Raw genomic sequence first — 8,715 nt, 5'->3', positions numbered from 1 at the left:
TTCCACTTCAAACTAATTTGGGAACGAAAACTTCATAGGCAGCTCGCAAGATGAAATTAATTCTATATCTATCAATTTTGTTTTTTTTTTTTGCACTATCAATTTTGTCTAAGAACGCAATGGGTAACTTCTAGCAGCACTCCACTTTAACACAAAAACTGGGTGCTTGAAATGCAAGGACTAATTGAGTGCTGGGCACAGGCATTGTTTATAGAACATATATATATATATATATAATTTTATAGCCATACGAAGTCACATGAAATTAGTTAATAAATGCGATGATCTTGTTTATTTACCAGTGACGTTAGTCATGTTGACGCTGACGATAATTCCAACGCCTAAGCGGTAGACGTCGATGAGCCACACTTAAAAAAAAAACTGGTTTATTTCGGTTGCTACTATATTTGTACCGGTTGGCTCTTGTACTGTTGACTTGTGGCACTGTTTTTCTGCTTCCGTGAAGCAACATAAAAATCAATAGACAAGGCAAAGCAATTTTTTTCTGCCAACGATACTAGATCACACATGGCAAAGTCATCAAAGCCATCCTGCGAAAGCCTGACTGGGAAGTTCCTTTGCACTCGCTATATTTTCTAGAGATTGCGTAAACGGATTATCGCATTTTCCGATCATTGGCAGATGGAATGGTAACAAAACATTTGTTAAAAAAACAAGTTTCAAAAATCAACTGGACGGACTTTTTTTACACTAAACCTGACAGTTTTGGGGAAACGGAATAAATAAATCAGATAAAAGAATGTAGTAGAGGGCACTTGCAAATACATAGTGTATTCGTTTATTGCTAGACTTCAAGTAAAACACTGCGATTTCTGTTGAGTGAAACAACCCTTAATACTTCTGTTTGAATTTAATAAATGTAATAATTTTTAAAATCGCTTGGGTCTGTTCGATTTATTCATTGGAAATAGAAACATCTGTTAGTTACCCAGGGGGGCAACTATTAATGACCCTTATCAATGTTAAAAATACTTTTTCTATAACTATTATTGCGAAAAGCGTGAAAACACCAATCCCAAATTTCGAAATGTTGCTATTTTAATTTTTATTATTATTTTTTAAATATTTTCAAAGGGCATTTGTTTTTTTTGGTATTGGGCATGACTTACTCGGATGTCGTCACTCGGACTTTAATCAGGCGAGTTGCAATGACCCATGGAAAATCAGAAAAAAACGAGTAGTTTTTGTTCTCGTGTTACGATGGTGATTCACTAAGGAAGTTATAAAGGTAAAGAAAAAACATTTTTACGATAATCGCTTATGGTCATATCAGTGAATAGATGCCGTTAAACCGGCGACACAATATCCTAAAGTAAATATTCTGCTATAATAGATTATGGGGTCTGTTTAATAGTCTGATATAAGTGTTATTCACTACAGTTTTATAAGTCCTTTTTCATCGACCATAGTTGAATTCTACTATTAACGAGAGGAAGAGATGATGAACAAATCTCGCATTAAGCAGCATTGATTAATGAGCAGAGCTAAACCTCACACAGTAAGGATCATAGGTAGCAAAAGTCCTAGTAGAAACTCTTTATGATCCTACGGGCTCAATAGACACAGCTCCCATATAATACCTTTTGAAAATCTCAGTGGTTTCTGGATACAGAAATTGTTCAAAAATCAATATGATGTTGAAATTTCCTTGTCGAGACCTTTTAGACATGATATCCTTAATATATTTTGTTACTGTAGAAATTATCATCAAAATGGCAGAAAGTCATAGATAAGAATGGTATATTCTTCAGATAAAAGTAAGATCGAGAAACAAATACACTTTTTTTTCAGATAAAAGTAAGATCGAGAAAGAAATATACTTTTTTTTTCTTTGAAAAACTCGTTTTTTGAACATGACATGACAGAAATTATTTAAAAAAAACTACAACGTTTCAGCTGACAAATCATGTTCTGATACGACAGTCAATAACGATAAAGTTATAACTGTAATTACTTACCAGGTGAAGTGATTTGTTATTGAATAAGTCAATAATATCATGTCAACGAACGGATTTGTGTTATTTTTAGAAGCCGCTGTGACAAAGAGCTAGCTGAAATTCTTTCATTAAACAGCTAAATTACAATGTTATATTTTAGTTATAATTTTATTTGTTATTATTATATACATATACATATAATTTGACAATTTCAAATGTTCATGTATTCAACCAAAATCTCAGAACTGTTCAAACTGACTCCAAAGTGTTATACCACGAGAGTAGCGACATTTGGTAACACAGGTTATAAATTAAGGTGGTAGAACAGCCTGAAATACATGCTCGGAGCATGGAAAGCCTAGAAAAACGAAGAAACAAAGCGAAACAGTTTTAACGCTTATTTGTAAGTTGGAATATATCTAAATATTATTAAAATGACGAATTAAATGTATTTACATAAAGTACAAAATTACTATGGCACGCTTCTTTTTTTCAACTTTCCTTTCCTATGATTCACTTTGGAGAGCAGGTTCTAATTTAGTTAGTCTTTATATATAACACAAAGGCAAAATTTCTTTTACAATGCTCGTTGTATATTTTCAGAACGTCTTTTATAATTTGTAGCTCATAAACTTCAGTTCCGCCACATGAGTCTTTTTCCTGCCAATTTTATTGTAAACCTGTGTAAGCTATTTTGCAGAATTCCTCGAATAATTTTTAAAAGGCTACCTTTGCCGCATATATTAGGTTCTTACAAGCGAATCAGGCGAACTTTGAATAACTTTTGAACTACGCGCCGCTAGCAGATGAAATGGGAGCAGGAAAGCATTCCATTGTTTTAGGAATGTGAAAACTAGTTAAGTTTACTCAAAGAAAAATGAGTTAAAGTGGAAAACATTTTCTGATGTTGAGAATTAAAGTTCTATGGTTGTTTTTATTCCTTAAAGGCCACAACGCAGTGGAGATTCATTAAAGGTTGGTAAGGATAATAGACAAGAAGGCTTTAAGCAAAAGCATAGTATGTGAATGATAAAAACGTTTAAAAAGAGACTTACGTGTTCAAGCCTATCGAGGGGGTGGCGAGATGTCGGGACTCGAAAAACAAGAACGCGTTGTCGTTATCGAGGAAGCTTCTCACGAAAGCCAAGCTTAACTAAGGACTTCTTGGAGGTGTGAAGGCTCCGTCACTCAAAATTGGTATTTTATATGCAATGTATTACAGAATTGTAACCCAAACACTATAAATACAAAAACTGAGTAAAAATGAGTCTTTCGTAAATTGACTCCAGGCCAGTCGGAAATGCTTAGGATAAATTCAATGTGTAATTTATGGAATTTTAATAAACAGGACTGTTTAGAGTATATGGTTGCTATAGGCAAGTATTGGTCAGTCTTTACCGCCAGCTGAAAAAGGACTAGATGAAAGATTGGCATTGCTTTGGTGAGAAATCGACTTCGATGGCAGCGTCAAGTGAACTTGGACGTAAACTGATGAAATACTTGCAATGAACATCAACTACTATGAGCTACTCGCCAAAAATAAAACAATGTCTACAGCCCGCTATATAAAGTTTCTCAGGTGGTTCATGTACTTTTAGGACGAGAAAGCACAGAGCGTAGTCATAAGATGACACGCCAGACCTCATCGCCTTGCCCTGATTACCTCCTGGATTGAACAAAGGAATATTCAACGGTGATTTAACGCACCTATTCTCCCCTTTCCGTGTCATTTTCTACCATAGATGGAAGGCTTTTTATACCCTAGAAACGGTAACTGGTGGACAAGCGCATTCTACTATTAATTTACCTCGAGAAGCTAGATAGAGAAATTACACACAGGAACGCAAATAATTGGTATATAGCTGTTTTGAAACTGTCAGACCGTTCGCACAAGTGTGTAACAAATATATGAGAGTAGCTGTAACATATTACAAAATCATACTTATAGCCCAATTAGTTTAAAATTTACTTCTAAAATTAAGTCTAAAACAATTAGATTATTACAGGGAAAATATTCTGAGTAATTAATTGTTTTGCCTCGGAATTAAGTTCTCCCATATTGGGAACGATATAGATAACAGCCATTCAGTCTGCGCTAATAATAAAAATATTTTTAAATACAATGATGTTTTATTTAATAATAATACTATTATGATTATTAATATTGTAGTTAGGTATGCAGAGGCATAAGGATTTTTGTTGAATATTCAAATAATAAGCAACCTCAAAACGTGCCGTTAGTATACATTGTATAATGATAGAGCTTTATGAGAGTGTAATGTCTTGATTCAACCTATGTAACAAATACTGTAAGTACTACTGACCTGGATGAGAAGGCGCTTTTAGCGAGAATTGCAATTTTTCGTTCTTTATTCTGTTCTAGTTCAGGAACGTAAAGTTAAAAGGAGATACCCAAGAACGACGTTTTTAAATAGTCTATAACCTTTAAAATTAATGAGGATAGGCGGAAGCGGACGAGCATATGTGCAAAATACTTCGGTAGCTGTCGAATTTGAAAACTGTAGAAGTGGTTTTCAGACATTTATTCGAGCTTCAAATAAAGTTCAAAACATTCACGAACTTAAAAACGTCACAGGTTTGGAAAATTACTTCCATTCGCTATTAACAACCGGCTTCTAAGAACCAATAGTGGACTGTACATCATTCGGGACCGTGTGGTACAATACAGTTTTTCAAAAACTATACTCATTACTCCGCTCAAATAGATCGGACCGATTATATTAAATATTGTTTACCTTACCCGAGATACGCAGCACAATTACTTTTTATTTGTAACAGTGTTAAAAATGATAATATTTACAAAAACCAGTTTGCTTGTATTTACTGACGGCACCTCGGACATTCGGAACGACCCTACCTTAATTTAGTTACCAACTAAGAATGCTTCCAAATTGTAACCTCGAATTCTTCACCCCAAACTCAAACGCGCAAATCACACAACTCGCGATTCAAATGCAGTCACAGTAAAAGTTAAGCACATAGTAAATACCGTTGTAGTCATAGTTTCAGTGCTCGAATAGTAGATAAATGGAACATCTTCCAAAACAAATCCATGCTACAAAATGAGGAGTATTACTATACATATACATATGCATTGACCATCCGCTCGTCATTGGCCGATGAGATTTATATACATACAAAGATTATTATAGGATGTTTTTAGTACATATCATTTGTTTCGGAGTACGTCAGCTGGCCATATGGCCTTTGCATTAGATACCTACAAAACCTCTTTTTAAGTATACAAGGATAGCTTTCTGCTATCCATTGCGTATTCGCTTTCCCTACAGTAAATGATTGCAAAGATTGAGTCAAACAACGTACTATAACCGTTTGTTGTTTAAGTAGCTTCCAACAAATAAAGTTTTTCAACACTTATTTATCCACTTGACTGTAACAGCATAGAAGATTGCTATGATTTGAATTTCAGACTCTGGCTCAGAAACTCTGGAGAAAATTCACTATCTGCAGAAATCATCTCCTTGTAATGGTTTGATCTACTCCTGTTGGTCTAAGGAACACACCAGTAAATTATTTTAAGCTAGGTAGAGACTTGAGAGAGAGCTAGACAGAAGTTGCTTCTATCGTATGTTGAATTACAGTGGGGGCAAAGGAGGCGAATCTCCAATGATGAAGTTTTGGGTCCGATGGTCAGTTGATGTTTGTGATCTTTCGTATCGATTCAGCTCTTTGAGTCAACTTTGATTGAAGCAAAATTCATCCTGTTTAAACCTCATTACATTCCAGGTTCGTTACATATACAAGCTACTCACCACGATGCCACAGACCATGGTATGAGACTAAATATCATTTAATAGTGGTACGTTTCCCTTATATCTAAACTCAGTGGAATCTAGTTTTCATGATGCATTAGACTTTATCCTGCTTAAAGAAATAAGGGTATATAGACAAAGTGTTTCCAAATTGGGTTGAAGTAAGCAAAACATATTTAGAATTGAGACCATAAGAAATCAATATATAACTTTTGCGTTGAAATTCGTAAAAAACTTACGCAAAAGATGTTTCCCAAAAAAAATTAGTTATTATTTGCATTTGCGAAAGTTGCGTGCATATGAAGAATAATTCTTTTTGCAGGTTCCAGTAATACCCTTTTTAATTAGTTGATTCAAAAATATTATTAGTAATAAGTTGAGTAAAAAGATTTTTAATTCGGATTTAGCTTTAAAATGAAATAATTTAAAACCTTTTTCTTATGGCCGAAAATATAAGTGTAAGAGACTCTACTCTTTCATGCTGCATTACCCAAACGCTTCTGGACTAAAAAATGTTAACACGAGTTTCAGTTATGCTGAGGCGTACCATTTCTTGATATAGCAAATGCGTTTGTGGAATCCGTAATTCACTCAGTTTTTTGGCTTGGCTGCTTTGCAATATTATAAAGAATGTTCGAAATAGCGACCGTTAATCATAACACGTGATTTACAGCAAGAAAAAAGAACATGTTACCGAAGATACCGACCATCTTCAGCCGATGAAAACCATTTTAGTGGAGAAGATTTTCGCTAACAGAAATTCAGAGGATCTGAAAGGGCTACCGCTAACGGAATAGTTTCAAACTTTGCGTTCAAATAAATACAAAAACAGCATCATAAAAATGTGTTTAATCGGTTGGCCTGATGGTTTGAATACAATTTGTCATATCGGATTGCATGAGCAATTACCGAAATACCTCACTTTTTGTTTCTATTAAGGGTACGTTATAATTAAAAAGTCCACGTTTCAAGCATTCGATGTAACATCACTAGGTAGTCGCACTAAGAAATTAATGTGTCGAACTCTTTCGAAATACTCAGTTGGTCGAAAAAATGGCTGTTTATGACATACTACAGCTGAGGCCTGTTTAATTTTTCCTTTAGAACTGCAAAGTCTTAGCTTTACGCAGATATTCATGGGTCCCATGGTGAAGAAGTTTCACAACATTTTAGGGCTGAAAAATAAAGTAAGATACATTAAATACATAGCTTATTATTATTAGGCTTTTTCAATCATCTATTTTGATATTGGTACTCTCTCCTATCTAGGTATATATTTGCAGATTCAATCCAGACAGTCGTTTTTATACAATCACATATTTTTGAATGGCTCCCGTTATGTGATTGATCTCTATCACCTTCAAGAAGATCAACCTCGATCTTTGGGACATCCTATGTAGGGCACGACAAAAACATCTTTCTGCCACGTGTTCTACGCATATGGACAAATTAAAATGCATCTTAACAACATGACTTTCCAAAAATGATAAGCGAATTAACGTAATGGAGAAAAATACTAGAAGGTCGTAACCGAACAGTAATGCATTCCTTATATTGAACTCAACTCAAATTGAAACTGACGATCAGTTTTAGCAAATCTATTAAAAAATATTATAACGTAACATATTCATCGACTGCATGCATATAGGTGACTTGATAAAAAATAGTAACTAATGGCACGTATAGCAAAAAAAAAATGAGTTCTACCTGTAACACGATAATGTCGTACAGGTTTTGGAGGCAATGGTCGCTAATTTCACACCCGGAAACCAAGCCATTGAAACCGTAATGATATTTATTAAATCGTATGGATGATATTCGTATCCATTTACCATAGTTCATTCGTGCCTACCAAACTGACTTATAGTTGAGCTCCTTCCGAATATGTGGCTACTTTACCTTCTACAGGGCAACCATATGTGAAGTAGAGAATCATTATAGCAACCACGGGTAAGACAATTAGCGCAGAAGATTCACCACATACTTAGTTGGAAAAATATAATAGTAACCCGCAATTGCTTTGTCGTTGGTTTACCTAATTTGATTCACTGATGTTACTCCAGCTTAACGTGAACCATAAGATAGCCAACAGTTGTCCTGTTACAAACCTATTTTACTTAATCCATCATTCTTCAGAAGTAATTTCATCAGCAGTTCTGTTAGTTAACTCTAGATTTGTCTTTTCAATCATATGTTCTTTTCTGGTACATTTTTACAAAGTAATTATGAGGGTCTTTAGTGTTCGCTAGTTGATCCTGTTCCTGGGACGTATGTAAATAGTCTTCCTTTTTATTCGAACATGTTAACATGAGATATGGGTATGTGAATTGCATTTTTGTTCCGCTGGCCAAGATTTGTCGACTGGCGTTAAAGCTCTCTTCACATGAAACACCATATTAAGTTTTCACTTTTAAACGTCATTTTCTAAAAATAAAAGTGAAAATTAAGTAAATGAACATCAATCGCATTCGAGCTCAGCTAAACGAGGGCGTTTGATTAATGCCAAGAAATACCACCCTATATAGGTTTATGTAAAAAAATATTCATACCAGTATCATGCAAATGAATAAGCTATCGAGGTCGGTCTTTGGCGTTTTTCAGACCAAAATATTTATTTAAGTGTTTTACTTGAGGAACATGTGCTGGTCTAAATATGAATACGGGCATAATCATAGTTCGTTTCGTGTTGACAACCAGTCATCGAATAAAATGCCCAACAACTGTACCGGATGTAGTACTTGGAAGCATTTAGGTATAGGAATACATATTACATCTTGATTCTGTTAATCAAGATCTTTCGATATGTATTAAGAACGATCCCTCTCCGCCTCCCGTATAGACTTCCATGTAAATACACGGCTTTCATTGTGCCATTATATGAGCCCACCCGAACTCTTCAAACTTTCTTTTAGACAAGAATGAGGAAATTCCCGCAAAAAACCGCTTGAAAGAGCAAAAATAGT

This window comes from Varroa destructor, unplaced genomic scaffold (assembly GCF_002443255.2).
Source record: "Varroa destructor unplaced genomic scaffold, Vdes_3.0 BEIS01000004.1, whole genome shotgun sequence".
NCBI classification, from domain to species: Eukaryota; Metazoa; Arthropoda; class Arachnida; order Mesostigmata; family Varroidae; genus Varroa; species Varroa destructor.
Note: the sequence above shows the minus strand (reverse complement) of the source record.